Raw genomic sequence first — 14,420 nt, 5'->3', positions numbered from 1 at the left:
AGTGATTATTATCACGGCTTGTCGTGGTACGAAGGAGAAATTCCGTACAGTTATTTTCCATGGGTGTTAACGATGTTGACGGAACCCTTTTCCATGATTTGGGTGCGAGGAGAAATGAAACGGCGGTTTTTAGAGAAATGGTTGCAAAGATCCATTTATTGCATTTCGGGATCGACGCAAGAGATTCTCAAATACAATGGGATCGAACACATGAATTGTCCTAACCATACAAAAGGTTTTTCCCATTGCGCTCTACAAAAAGCAGTTCGGTATCATTATTATTATTAATTATTAATTTTTTGCGAATTTCTTCTCTGTGTCATTAAGACACAGAGAAGAAATTCGCAAGGTCGATCCTGCACAATTCAATCTTGACAGAACTCATTAAAAAAATACATATATCACGTTACTTCTTCAACAGCATAGATGGTTCTGAAGCGAAACTTGGAATTTTGAAATAATAGATCAGGGAGAAATCATTCTTAAAAAAAAATGGTAAAGTCTCGAATCGGCTGGGAGAAAAAAAATTTCTCAGAGCTGAAAAAAAAAAAAAAACTTTTGGTTAATTTTTATCATGTCTTTAGACATGATAAAAATTAATGACGCTCCCTTTTTTTCTATGAAGGATGTCTCAACCTTTCTAAAAATAGACCATGACTCATCCTTTCTCTAATGGCAATCATTCCATGAATGAATCACGATTTGTTTTTCAAAAGAGTGAGACAACATTCCCAGACGAAAAGGGAAGAGGGTCGTTAATTTTTATCATGTCTAAGACATGATAAAAATTAACAAAACGTTTTTTTTTTTTTGAGTTGTAGAATTTTTCTCAGCTCTGAAAATTTTTTTCCAGCCGACTCGAGACTTTACCATTTATATTTACGAATAGTCTTTGGATTATTTATTTATTTTCTTTTAAAAAGAAAAATTCTGAGCTAGACCTATCTATTGGCTTAACATTCTGGTCATAGAAACAGTCTAGAATCTCATTTTATTTTTCGAGGCTAATGCACGGGTTCTCCAATCCAAAGGGTTACTATAAAGGGATTGGTTTGAATGCATTTATCTGCAAATGTTGTAGGATTCTGTTGTTGAGAAGGGGATATATTATTATTATTATTATTATTATTATGATGATTGTGGCAGATTCGTTTTCTACATGGAAGTCTAATCTCCTCCGAAGACCTTTTCTGGGGATCGTCGATAGATGGTTTTTCAACAGGAATCGTTTCCCTCGGATCCTCAAGAGATAGAGGGGGTCCTGTCTTGAGACATGGAGCGGTCTCTCCTCCTCCTCCTCGAGAAGTCTTGAGAAAGGGAGAGGATTTTCGGTTCCCTTATTCTTCAGGGGTCTTGACAAATTGAGAGGTCCCTCCTCTTCGAAAGAGAGAGAAGTTTTGGTTCCCTTATCCTCGAGGGGTTTTGACAAATCGAGAGGTCCCTCATTTTCGAGGGGTCTTGATAAATGGAGAGGTTTTTCATCTTCGAGGGGGTTTGATAAAGGAAGAGGTCCCTCCTTCTCGTGGGGTCTTGAGAAAGGGAGAGGTTTTTCATCTTCGAGGAGGTTTGACAATGGGAGAGATCTCTCCTTCTCGAGGGGTCTCTCTTCCTCAAGGGGTCTTGAAGAAGGGAGAGGTTTTTCATCCTCGACGGGTTTTGATAAACTGAGAGGAATCTGAACAGGTTTCTCCTCATCCCCATCATTATCGAGGAGGATGAGGATAGGCTTTTGGAAAGGTTTTTTCTTTTTCTTCTGAACAGGCTCCTCTTGATGCTCGGGGAGAGGGATGGGGTAGTTGTTCCACCATTCTATTTTTTCTTGCTCGAGGATTTTTTCAAAAGTCGTGGGCTCTCTAAGATGAGACGAAGGAGGAGAGTCCTCGAGAAGAATATAATAGGTATTCTTCCCAGTCTTCTCGATCGAGAGAGGTTCGTGCAAACATTTATGCAACCATTCACTAAAATGAACGAGAATCCCTTTTGTCTTCTCAAGACGATCCATAATCCTATTCATTTGCGAGACGGTTAGAAAGTGGGACGTGTAAAAATATTTGGCTTGTTTCATTAACAAAATTTGTGCATCCAAAGGTGGAATGTCACGAGCCATCAACACGTTTTCGTCGGATAAAAATTCGTCCCGCATCTTTTGATAACTCCCCACGGTATAATAACCCGCACATTTTGAAAAATCGGAGGCTTTCAGGTACACAACTCCTTGGATGATATAAAAGGAAAGATCAACATATTTATATTTGAAAGGAATACACGTAGTGACCCGGGGATGCCTCCTCATGATCCACTTGGACAAAAATATGATTTTGGGGCTCTCCCCTTTTATTTATAGAGAGAAAGAGAGTGTGACCTTCCCTTCCCTCCTCCTCTCTCCCTGCTTCCTCTATCTCTGGACGTCCTTGGATTGGAAAGGGTGACTTTGAAAAAAAAAAAGATGTTCATGGTTGGATAATTTTCTGTTTATTAAATTATTACTTTCACTTCCTCATTCCCACACACATTCATCTTTTTAAGAAGAGAAAAAGAGGTCATGGAGATAAGTTTTCTTGGAAAGAAGAGAGAGAGAAACAAAAAAAAACAAATAAAACGACGTCATAGAGCCTCTATATGTGTCTGTGTGTGTCTATATAGATATATAAAAAGACGAGCGTAATGGGCGAGATCATTTCTTTTCCATTGGGAGCCATGTCGCTATTAGACGTTTTTCCAACTCAACGGATTTCGAACGGGGAGGATTTGAAGACGCTAAAGCAAATCTCCAACTTGAAAATTTTTTTGGCGTGTCATTGTGCGACATTTATTCCGCATTTACCACCTTATCAAGCGATCGTTTCTTTCAACCAAGATGTCGAATCCTCCAACCTGCTCGTTCAGAATATATACAGAAATTTATTCGAATCGCAACAAACGAAAGAGGAATCTCCCTTCTCTTGGAATCGGATGGATCGAGCTTTGAGAGGGCCCATTCAAACAGACCGGCGATATACGGATCCGCGCACGAGTTTTCGGTGGAAGAATATTTTTCTCACGAAACGATATTTTACTTTTGGAGTGAGAACGACGGCTGAGGACGAAGTTCATATTGTTCAAACCACAGCCGCTCCTCTCGCCTATTACGAATCATCGTCCCCCAATCTGAAGGAAAGAAGTTTTAAAGTCAGCGACAGGATGAAATATAAGAAATATATTCTACGACCTTTTCAAAACTATGTCGTTCCCCCGAAAACGCAATATCTCATCGTCACAACCCAGAAGAGTCTCTTTCTCGTCGATCGGTGCTCGTACTCGCTTTGGAAACAATTGAAAGAGGAGATTTCTTTCCAATCGCCGATGATGTTTCAAGAAAAAGAAGAAGAAAACCCTCCGCCACCTTTACCCATCCCTTCCTTAGATGATAAGAGGAGCTGGACCAAACCGTTATTTCCCGAAACAAAATCGACCCGGCAACGGAATGAAATTGAAGTCATCACAATTGAAGATGAGGAAGAAGAAAAAAATTACCTCTTAAAAAACGGTCGACTTACCGGAACCTACCTGGCGTGCAAGATCCGCTTCAGAATCCAGAAGCTTCTTCTTCTTCTTCTTCTTCTCCGACTTGTTCAAACAGGCAACCTCTTTCGGACTCCTCACAGACAGAACCTCTTCCAGTATCCTCTTCTTCTTCTTCTTCTCCTCCAACCTGTCCCGACATCGTAGAGGTAGAATGTCAAACGGGTCCACAAGCTTCAAAAAGTCCCGACATCGTAGAGGTAGAATGTCAGCCGGGTCCACAAGTTCCAACAGGTCCAGAAATCATGGAGGCAGAATCACAGCCGGGTTCACAAGTTCCAACGGGTCCAGAAATCGTAGAGGTAGAATTTCAGCCGGGTAAACAAGTTCCAACGGGTCCAGAAATCATGGAGGTAGAATCGCAGCCGGGTCCAGACATCCTAGATCCCTCCACTCATCCCAAAGAGACTCCAAGTGTTTCAAGACAGCCTTGTGAGGATCCAGCCCTTCCCGTATGGAATGATTATATGGACTTACAAAATTTGGTGCAACAGGAAGGAGAAGAAAATAATCATACGGATGGGTGGGTCAAAGACTGTTTAGATCATTTAACCTCGAATGAAATTGAACTGTTATGGAATTGCATTTCTGAAATCACATCGGAAATGGGATAAAAACCAAAACAAAAAAAATTTTTTAATAACAAATTGGAGGAGGGTCACGATGTCAATTAAAAAAAAATATTATATAGAGTCCAATCTTGGTGGTTCACTTCAGTTTTCCAGCATGAGGTGATCCACGTTTCCCGAAATATGGATCCCATTCCAAGAGAGATTGTGTAGAGCCTTCACTTCAGTTCTGTTTTTTTTTCTACCAAGAGGAGAGGGTCCCCAAAGGGTTACCCATGTCCAAAGAGAGAAAGTGTAGAGCGTTCATTTCAGTTTTTTTTCCAAGTTTAGGGGAGGGAGGTCTCAAAATGACACCCCCCCATTTTCAAAGAGAGATGGTGTAGAGCGTTCATTTCTGTTTTTTTCCAAAGTTAGGGAGTTTTCAAATGGCTACCCATTTCAGAGAAAGAGAGAAAGAGAGAGAGAGAGAGAGAGAAGGTGTAGAGCGTTCATTTCAGTTTTCCAAGGTTATGATGGTGGTGGAGAATCCTCCAAAATGGCTACTCATGTCAAAGAGAGAGAGAGAGAGAGATAGAGAAAAAAAGCGTAGAGCGTTCATTTCAGTTTTCCAACATTAGAAGGTTCCAAAATACCTTCTGAATTCAAAGAGAGATCGTGTAGAGCGTTCATTTCCAGTTCTCCAAGATCAGAAGAAGAGGGTCCGCTTTTCCCAAAAGGGTTTTCCGCATTCAGAGACAGCGAAATGCAGTTTTCTCCCTCCCCAAGAATAGAGGGTCCCAAAATGGCTTCCCATTTCAAAGAGAGAGGGAGAGGCCTTCATTTCCATTCTCCAAGATAGGGTCGTCTGCTTTTTCCCAAAATGGCTTCCCAATTCAAAGAGAGAGGGAGAGAGAGTAAAAGGGTGTGTAGAGCGGTCATGTTCATTCTCCAAGATAGGGTCGTCAGCTTTTTCTCAAAATGGCATCTCCCCATTCAAAAAGAGATCGTAACCAATTTTTTCCAGTTTTTTCCAAGATGGGGGGGGGAGAAGAAATCCTAGGATGGAATAACACGACACACAGAGTGAAAGAGAAAAAAAACGTCATCTTGTCATTTTCTGATAGGGTACCGGTGTTCGAATACTTTTGTGACCGACTGTCTGATTATACTGGGAGAACCATAAAATCGGAAAAGCGATGGGTTTCACAGTTAACGAGGCAATCGAAGACAGACTGGGAAAGAGAGATCCTTTTTTTTTAGCTGAGAAGCAGATTGCCCTGGAAATCCGTGACACTGATCATATAATTTCTCCATAGACTCTTTGAACGGTATTCAGGAGACATCCTCCATAAGGGAAAAAAATCTCCCCTTCCCCTTCTAAATCGACTGGAAAGAGGATGAGGTGGAAGAGATCCATCCACGAGAGATCATACTATTGAACGTCAGACAAATATGAAGTCGAATAGCTTAAACAAAAAGTGCTTGAAATGTCATCGAGTCTCGAAAATCTAGGCCTCTCTCTCTCTGAAGGAAATGAGAAAATGGGAATCTGCGTTTTTCTTCCTCAACGGCTGACATTCATCTGAAGTGACACTCGAAATGCTTAAATAGATAAACGAGAGTCCATTCTTAAAAAAAATGACGCTGTGTCGTCAATTGGAGAATCGAGTCGGCTCGGAAAATATTTTGAGAGCCAGGAAAAAAAATTTTCTAACTCTGAAAAAAAAAAAAACTTTTTGTTAATTTTTATCATGTCTTTAGACATGATAAAAATTAACTACCTTCCCCTTTTGTCTGGGAATGTTGTCTCACCGTTTCTAAAAATAGACCATCACTCATCCTTTCTAAAAAGAATAAAATTCCAAGAATGGGTTCTGGTCTATTTTTAGAAACGGAGAGACAACATTCCCAGACAAAAGGAGGGTAGATTTAATTTTTATCATGTCTATAAGACATGATAAAAATTAAAAAGTTTTTTTTTTTTTTTTTCGCCTCTCAAAATTTTTTTCCCAGCCGACTCGATTCTCCATTGACAAGACAGCGCCATTTTTTTTAAGAATAAACTCTCGCTTATCTATTTAAGCATTCCGAGTTTTGCTTTAGATGAGTGTCAGCCGTTGAAGAAGAAGCATCCTGTCACTTGGGAGAGACATATTTTGAGGAGTCAACATGTTGTGTGGACCGTTGAGATCGATTTTTCTCTTCCCATTGTGTGGACATTGTTGAGCGTTTTGTGAAGCTTTGAAAGAATGGAGGGGTTTTGATGGAGAGTATTTCTTTTTATTGAATTTTTTTAAAAAGATTTAAGATTGACATTTTATAACAGGTTTTACATGGAAAGAAGGTTTTTCTTCTAGTTTGAAGATTTCTTTTTCTTGGGAGATGTTTCTATTGGAAAGATGGAAGGAAAGACGATTCCCACATTGAAGAAGGTTCATGAGAAACTCGTACGGATCTTGGTTCTCTTCTCGAGCCGATATATCATAAGGAATCCGGGACATGTTTTGCAATCGCCCCAGTTCCTCCTCGTATTTTTGCTTGCTCGCCAATTTCATGCGGGGACGAAACTGGTCCAGAATATACTATCCCTGGGGTTGAGTCACTCGAGAAAAAGCGACATATTGATGAAATCGATTAAAAGGTCCGTGCATGTAAATTGCGATCGACGGAAAGGTGGCTCCTTGGGCTTTATGAGCCGTAATCGCTTCGGCTAACATCAAAGGAAACTGTTCGCGATAAAATGCGAGTCTTTTCGTCGAACAGGTGTCAATACGAATGGAGACGCGATCGACAGGAGCTAGACTATTCGAAAATTGCAGCCAGACTCGCGTCACAACTCCGTCTTCATCCTGGTCTATTTGGTGTAGTGTTCCAATCGCTCCATTCATCCATCCTTTGGATCTGTCGAGCGTTTTAGTCAATTGATATCGCGCTCCTCTTTGTAAATGGAGGACGGATTCGAGATTCGCCATCTGAGATCGATGTAAATGTCGACTCCGTTTCATCATCCTCTTCCGCAATTTTTCGCTCTCGGAATAAATCACGTCTCGAGCCAGACACGAGCAGTACGTCCCTCGGGATTGGAGACGTTTCATATTATATTTCTCTGCATCCTTGCTCGAAAAACAGAGAATAATAGCTTCGCGAGGAATTTCGTCGAAACTGCGAACGCGGGACTGGAAAAATGCCACATCGTCCGGTTCTAAAAAGTGATTTCTCGTTAAACGATCGAGTCTCTCCTCGTAATCCAGAGAGAATCGCATACATTCGACTAGTTCATAGTAGAGCGTGGATTGAGGCGTCCACCACCCTTCAGAATAAAAAATGGGCGTGTCGCGAATCGGTTGGAGCTGCTGCAAATCTCCGAATTTAATCATATGCACATTCCCAAACGGCTTATCCGGCACATGACACAATTGTCGAAGTTGCTGGTCGAGGCGCGAAAATAAATTGGATCCGATCGTGGAAACGTCATCCAAAATCACCATCCGTAAAGGAGCATACAGGGGTCTGTAATAGTCTAAAGTCTCTTGGGTCAGAGGTCGAACAAAAGTCCCGTTCATTTGAAGACGCAGGGCATGATGCAAAGTATCTCCCGTAATGTAGACCGCTCCTCGAGCACTGAGTGCGAGTTTGAGAACCGAGAACGCTTCGCTAAAAAGAGGCGTTCGAATCAGAGTTTGGTATAAAGCTTGGATCAGGAAAGATTTACCCGTTCCGGCAGATCCTTGCACAATAATATCCAGAGGAGGGGGACGTTTCGATTCAGGTAACGCGTAATAGGTGTACAAACGAACGAGAACGTAGATCAGGAAATTGTATTGCTCTTTATTACATTGTCGAATACATTTTTGATAGGCTTCTTCGGACCACATATCCTTATACTGCAAATTCGTATAGCTTTCCCACTGCTTGGGAGGAAGATGTTTCTTTCGCGGTCGGGAGTTCTTTTTAAGAACAGCATAACGTTCCCTTTGAAGTATTCGTTCTCGCTCTCGATTAGCTGAATTGCTTCGCCAGCGTCGTTTCTGTTCACGCATTCTTTCCCTAAGACGTTCTCTACTGGATAGGCTCATCGTGACACCACTCAAAAAGGTGAAGTGTGTGTATAGAAAATCACTTCCTTTAATTTATATACATATACTTTTTGAGGAGGGGGGGATGTGAAATGACCTCGTCTCGAAACAAACCAATAGCACTTTGAGAAGACTTGGAACGAGATAGGTTTCTTAGAGAGAGAGAGCGACACAAAAAATATATAAAAAATCAGAATGATTTATCCGTCGACCTCTGGGCTAAAAGTAAACAAACAAAATTTGAAAAGCTCAAAGTGAACTCACTGAATTCATCTTAGAAATCAGATAGGAAAAAAAATGAGGGTACCCATGTTTCCTCTTCAACCTCATACCCTCATCTCAACGGGTCTCAAGTGGGAGGAAGGAAGGAGCAGGCGTCGAGAACTAAGCATGTCTGTTTATCGAGTAGACGCATCGGGGAAAGAACGATACCCGACCGACCCCCAACATCCTCACTACGAATTATACGTTACGGATCCTGAAGGAAATCCTATCTTGGCTCGAGACGAAAACGGTCATGAGTATTACGCGGTAGATTTAAACGGAAACCAATACATTTTAGCTCCTCGACGGTATGCCCGAACGGCTTTTGGACGAGAATACTACCCGAAATTTCAAAATGGGGACGAGTATTCGCTTTATACGTCTGTTTTATTCCCTTATGCCAAAGACGAATCGGGGCATGAAATGTATCCTAAAAAGGCGGATGGAGTCGAATATTGTTTAACGGCCGGCGATCGAATTCGTTATGCTCGCGATGCTTGGGGAAACGAGTTTTATCCTCGAAGAGCGGATCAGCAAACGGAATACCTCTGTGAAGAAGTGGGGTATGCGAAAAGAGCCGACGGATCCGAAACGTATCCTAAATTTTATATCTACACTTCTGGTTAAGATCTCTCTCTCTCTATCGAAAGAGAAGAAAATAATAAAGAGTGTGTTACTGCAATGGAGCATTCTGACGCGGAACCTGTTTCGTATTCCATTTGGTGTGTGAAATGCCGAGACAAGACCGATACGGTCGACGTCCACTACCGCATGTCGAAAAATCGACGGCCGATGGTCACGGGAAAATGTCAGGTGTGTGGAACCAAGAAACAACAGTTTATTACAAATGCTTCCGTTCCACCTGGAATTCAGTTCTTGGATGAGGAGGAAGAAAAAGGAAAATGTTCCGAGTAAGAAGAAACAAGTATACAAATCAAAAATTGGAAAAAGATGGATCTTACTATTATATGCTCTCCTAAAGCGGGTGGTTCACCTTTACAGTTTGGCATACAGACGGATTCGCATAATCCGGTTCCAAGCCTCGTGAATTTTCCTCAACCGGCAACTCCACCCTTAGATACTTCTTCTTTGAATGAGTTTTCTAGCATTCTGAAAGAATATCTAAACGTCGTGAGAGAATTGATTCTTCCCCTGCATCGAAATGTTGAAGAAAAGAGCTCTGAATGTGGAAGCAAGGACACGGATCCAAAGCCAAATTCGGAGGGTTGAAAGGGATAGGTGAAAGTCGATTATTAAAAAAAAGAAACAATGGTCATGTCATGTCTTGTCGATCGAGTCGGCTAGAAAAAATTCTCTAGATGAGATTGAAAAAAAAAACTTTTGGTTAATTTTTATCATGTCTTACAGACATGATAAAAATTAACTCTCTCTTCTTTTTTGTCTGGGAAGGATGTCTCACCCTTTCTAAAAATAGAAAATCACTCACCCTTTCTCAAGGCAATTATTCCAAGAATGAGTCATAATCTATTTTTAGAAACGGTGAGACAACCTTCCTAGACAAAAAGGAGGGACAGATAATTTTTATCATGTCTAGAAGACATGATGAAAATTAACCAAAAGTTTTTTTTTTTTCATCACATAGAAAATATTTTCCAGAGCTCTGAGAATTTTTTTTCCCAGTCGACTCGATGATCCAAACAACAAGACATCCAAAATTGTTTCTAGAAGAAACTCTCGCTTCTCTATTTAAACCCCTCGCGTTTCCAACTTCAGATCCGTGTGTGCTGTGCACTCAACCTAGATATGCGCTTTTCCTCCCTCCTGGAAAGAGCCTTTTTTTTCTGAGCTCTTAGCATTTTTTCTCAGCTTCATTTCCATTCTCCAGGTTTCTGTCTCCTCCTTTCCGTTAACACTGCAAAATTTCTAAATTTCTCATCACTCGGAGCTTGGAAATCTGTCATCAAAAAAACATGACATAGCTCTGCTTTCAAGGAGTCGGTTTAGATTCGTCAGGATCATGGCTGATTTTCCATGACGGCTCTCCAACCTCAATATTAGAGTTTGAAAGGAATAAGGTAAAAAAGTTCGTCCTAGGTATCCAACGAAACGTAAAAAGAGCGACGAGGATCTAAAAAAGCTACGACCCTTTCCAGAAGGGGGAGGGAGCAATGGATATTCAGGTGAGTCCACAGCATGGACTGCACGAAAATGAAACGACTTCCGCAGATAACAGAATGCTCGAAATGTCTCTCGTCGATCAAGTCAGCTGGTAAAATTTTCTAAGAGCTGAGAAAAATGTTCGCATACATTCACAGAAATTCTTTCCAGGAGGGAGAAGTGTGTATCCAGGTCGAATTAACAGCACAGACTGAACTGAAGTTGGAAACACGAGTGGTTTAAATAGAGAAGGGAGAGTTTCTTCTAGAAACAATTTGGATCTGTCTTGTTTGGATCATCGAGTCGGCTGGGAAAAAACTCTCAGAGCTTTGGAAAAATTTTCTGAGTGAAAAAAAAAAAACTTTTTGTTAATTTTTATCATGTCTTCTAGACATGATAAAAATTAACTCTCTCTTCTTTTTGTCTGGGAAGGATGTCTCACCGTTTCGAAAAACAAACCGTGACTCATTCTTGGAATAATTGCCATGAGAAGGATGAGTTTTGGTTTCGTTTTCGAAACGGTGAGACATCCTTCCTTAACAAAAAGAGGGGACAGTTAATTTTTATCATGTTTATAAGACATGATAAAAATTAACAAAAAGTTTTTTTTTTTTTTTTTACTTAGAAAATTTTTTCCAGAGCTCTGAGAATTTTTTTTCCCCCCAACCAACTCAATGGACTAGACGATAAGTTATTGTTATTTATGCAGATATTCCGAGTTTCGCGTCAGGTAAATGCGCGCTCACCTTAGATTGAATTCCCTTCAGACAGGTCTAGAGATTGGATAACCCATCAAGAATTCTTCGACAGGTTTTTGGAAAAAGAAATCGTCAAGAAGTGAGTATTGATTTTGATATTTTCTTTTCAACCGTGGGTCAGTTTCTAGTACATTCCTATACTAATTCCATTGTATTTAAAAAAAATAATGTCAGCACGGACTGATCTGACCCGAAATGCTTGCCCATCCAGTTGGCTGCTGGAGAGAGGGAAAAAAAAGAAATTTGTTGTGAAGGATATGTCAATTCTTTTCTAAAAATAGATTTCTAAGAAAAGAATGAACCTTTGTTGGAAATCTATTTTTAGAAACATGTCTAGACAACATGTTGACAAGAAAAAAAATTCTTTTTTTTCCTGAGAGTGAAATGATTTTTTTCTTTCCACCCACTTTTCTTATTCTTTGGGAGGAAGGAAGAACTTCCCTTCCCCCCGCCTTTTTTCCTCTAGTATTTACATAGATCCGAGTTTTTCTGCCTACAGGGTTCATTCTCGTTCTTCCTTCTCAACCGAGCAAAACTAAAATGTCGACCGATGCCGTTGCAGTTCTACCTACCCTGGTGGAAATCACGCCCGTCTGTCATCTCGAAGTAGCTGATCAATGGGAACCTCTCTCCCGTTTCGAAGAATGGTTTCGGGACCCGGAGCGTATGGAACAAATAGTCCAAGAAACCATGTGCTATTTATCCTGTTACGATGGAGAAATCCTGCATTATTTTTCGTCCATCGAAGTTTTCAAGCATTTTGCTTTCCAATCGATGATGGAGGCAGGAACCTTTCGCTTACACGCTTATCTGCGATGGGAAAATGTGATCGCCGTCGATGCTGGAACCTTTTTAAAACTGTTTTACGTTTCACCCGAGTGGGTTCATATTCTTCAAACCGGAGAAGCTTCTATCCGTCTTTATGGATGGGAAATGGAATCAGAAGCCGACGGGTATCGTATGATTCCCTATCGACTGCGAGCTCGCTCCGTGTACATTATTCACGGACCTCTTTACTACCAACTCCAATTTCATGACAAGACGGTGTTTGCCGTAGACGCCCTCTCCAGGAAGAAAATGGAGCCTTTACGAGCGTTGCATCCTGAACAGAATTTTCAATTCCCTGCTCGCGAGGAAGAGAGGAGAAGGAAAAGATCCAGAAGGAGGAGACACCTAAAGAGGTACTAAAAAGAAGTCGGAAGGTAGAAGCATATTTGTTTTTCATTAACGGAAAAAAAACTGTGGATCATTATTTGTATATTTCTTGGAAAAAAAAAGAAAAAGACTAATAGTTATAATAGAGGGAGTTAGGAGGGACCCTATCTATATATATATATAGCTCTCTATATAAATCGGAAGCGTCAACAGAACGGTCCACCCAAAACAATCTATCCTATCTTTCTCAGAGCAGAGTGGAAGAAAGGCCAAGATGCGTGGACTCATTGGAAGCAAAAAAATTCGAGTGGTTTAAATATATAAGTGAGAAAAGATTTGAGAGGTGTTGTTTTATGGATGGAGCTGGCTGTGAAAAAAAATTGGCAAAGCTCAGAGAAAAATTTCTGAATAAAAAAAAAAAAAAAAACTTTTTGTTAATTTTTATCATGTCTTATAGACATGATAAAAATTAACTCTCTCTTCTTTTTGTCTGGGAATGATGTCTCACCGTTTCGAAAAATAGACCATCACTCATCATCCTTTCTAAAATAATAGAATTTCAAGAATGGGATATGTTCTATTTTTCGAAACGGTGAGACATCATTCCCAGACAAAAATTAACCAAAAGTTTTTTTTTTTTTTCATAACATGAAATTTTTTTCCAGAGCGCTGAGAAATTTTTCCCAGTCGACTCACTCATCCAAACAAGACATCTAAAATTGTTTCTAGAAGGAGCTCTCATTTTTTTCTATTTAAGGAACTCGAGTTTCGGCTTCCCATCAGTCTGTACTGTGCATTCAACCTGGATACCCATTTTTTGGAGATGGGGGGGACTTTCGCAGTTTTTTTCTGAAACTCTCTATGGATCAGAGAATCTCACACATATCCTCCTCCGTGGATCGAAATGGACTGACCGCCACATCTGTTTTAGATAATAGTTTTAAATTTTCCACCTCCTCCCCAAGATTGGATTATCTCAATATTTTTTTTAAAGAAAAACAAAATGATTTTTTATGATTATTCTACAATTTTTAGTTTTTCTTTCCCCCCACACTTTAAGAAGAATAAAAACATAAAGCACATTGAAACAGTTCCGATAAATTTTGAAACTGAAAATCCATCACCTTGTTCTCCACGGGACTAAAATAAGTTTCCCCGGTCTGAGAATCTTCTTGAATTTGAAGAGGTTCTCTCATCACACTCTGAAGCCAGGTCGAAAAGAGGAGAGCGTCTGGATCCAAATCGTTGAGCAGTCTTTCCAGGGAATCGAAGGTGGTAAAAGGGGTATGGCGGAGAATCCGGCTGGGGCGGTCTGACGTATCGATCCAGAGATCCGTGGGTTAATGATCGGTAAGGGCAAAAAGGGGCTCGAGAGATCCATTGCTGAATAGTCCGTTGACTTTTCGAACTCGTCCAAGTCCCTTGCTGGGAAAGGCAAGTCACGAGTTCCGATCCTCGAAAATAGAGCGTGCCCGACCCCAAGTAAAACGTGAGGGGAATTGTCTTGGCGAAACGGAAACGAATCGCGAGGGAAAAAGACTCTCGCCGTAACCACTCCATGGCATTTGGTTTTCTCTCTCTCTTTCTCCTGAGGACGAGATGGAAAAAAAAACAAAAGACAACTTTTCACTCGGATTCTTTTATATATAGGAAGAGAGAGGGGGGAGGGTTCTCGAAAAGACTCATGGGAAATTTCTTCTTCTTCTTCTTTTTGGGGTAGGTGGGAGGAACTCGTTTTTTTTTGGTGGAGAGAATACGTCGGATGACATCCCGAGACATTTAAAAAAAGAATAGATAGGATGGATTCTTCAAATGGGAAATGTGGGGTGGCTAAGGGATCTTATTCCATTTTTTTTAGTTTTCTAAATAACAAATAGAATCGGGTGGATTCCATTTATCTCCTTCTAAAAAATATAGCAACACTTGATCCTTCCCGTCCT

Source organism: Stegodyphus dumicola, chromosome 3 (genome assembly GCF_044657685.1).
Source record: "Stegodyphus dumicola isolate Sdum_Otavi_A_Nest chromosome 3, ASM4465768v1".
Classification (NCBI taxonomy): Eukaryota; Metazoa; Arthropoda; class Arachnida; order Araneae; family Eresidae; genus Stegodyphus; species Stegodyphus dumicola.
This window is presented reverse-complemented; position numbering follows the sequence as displayed.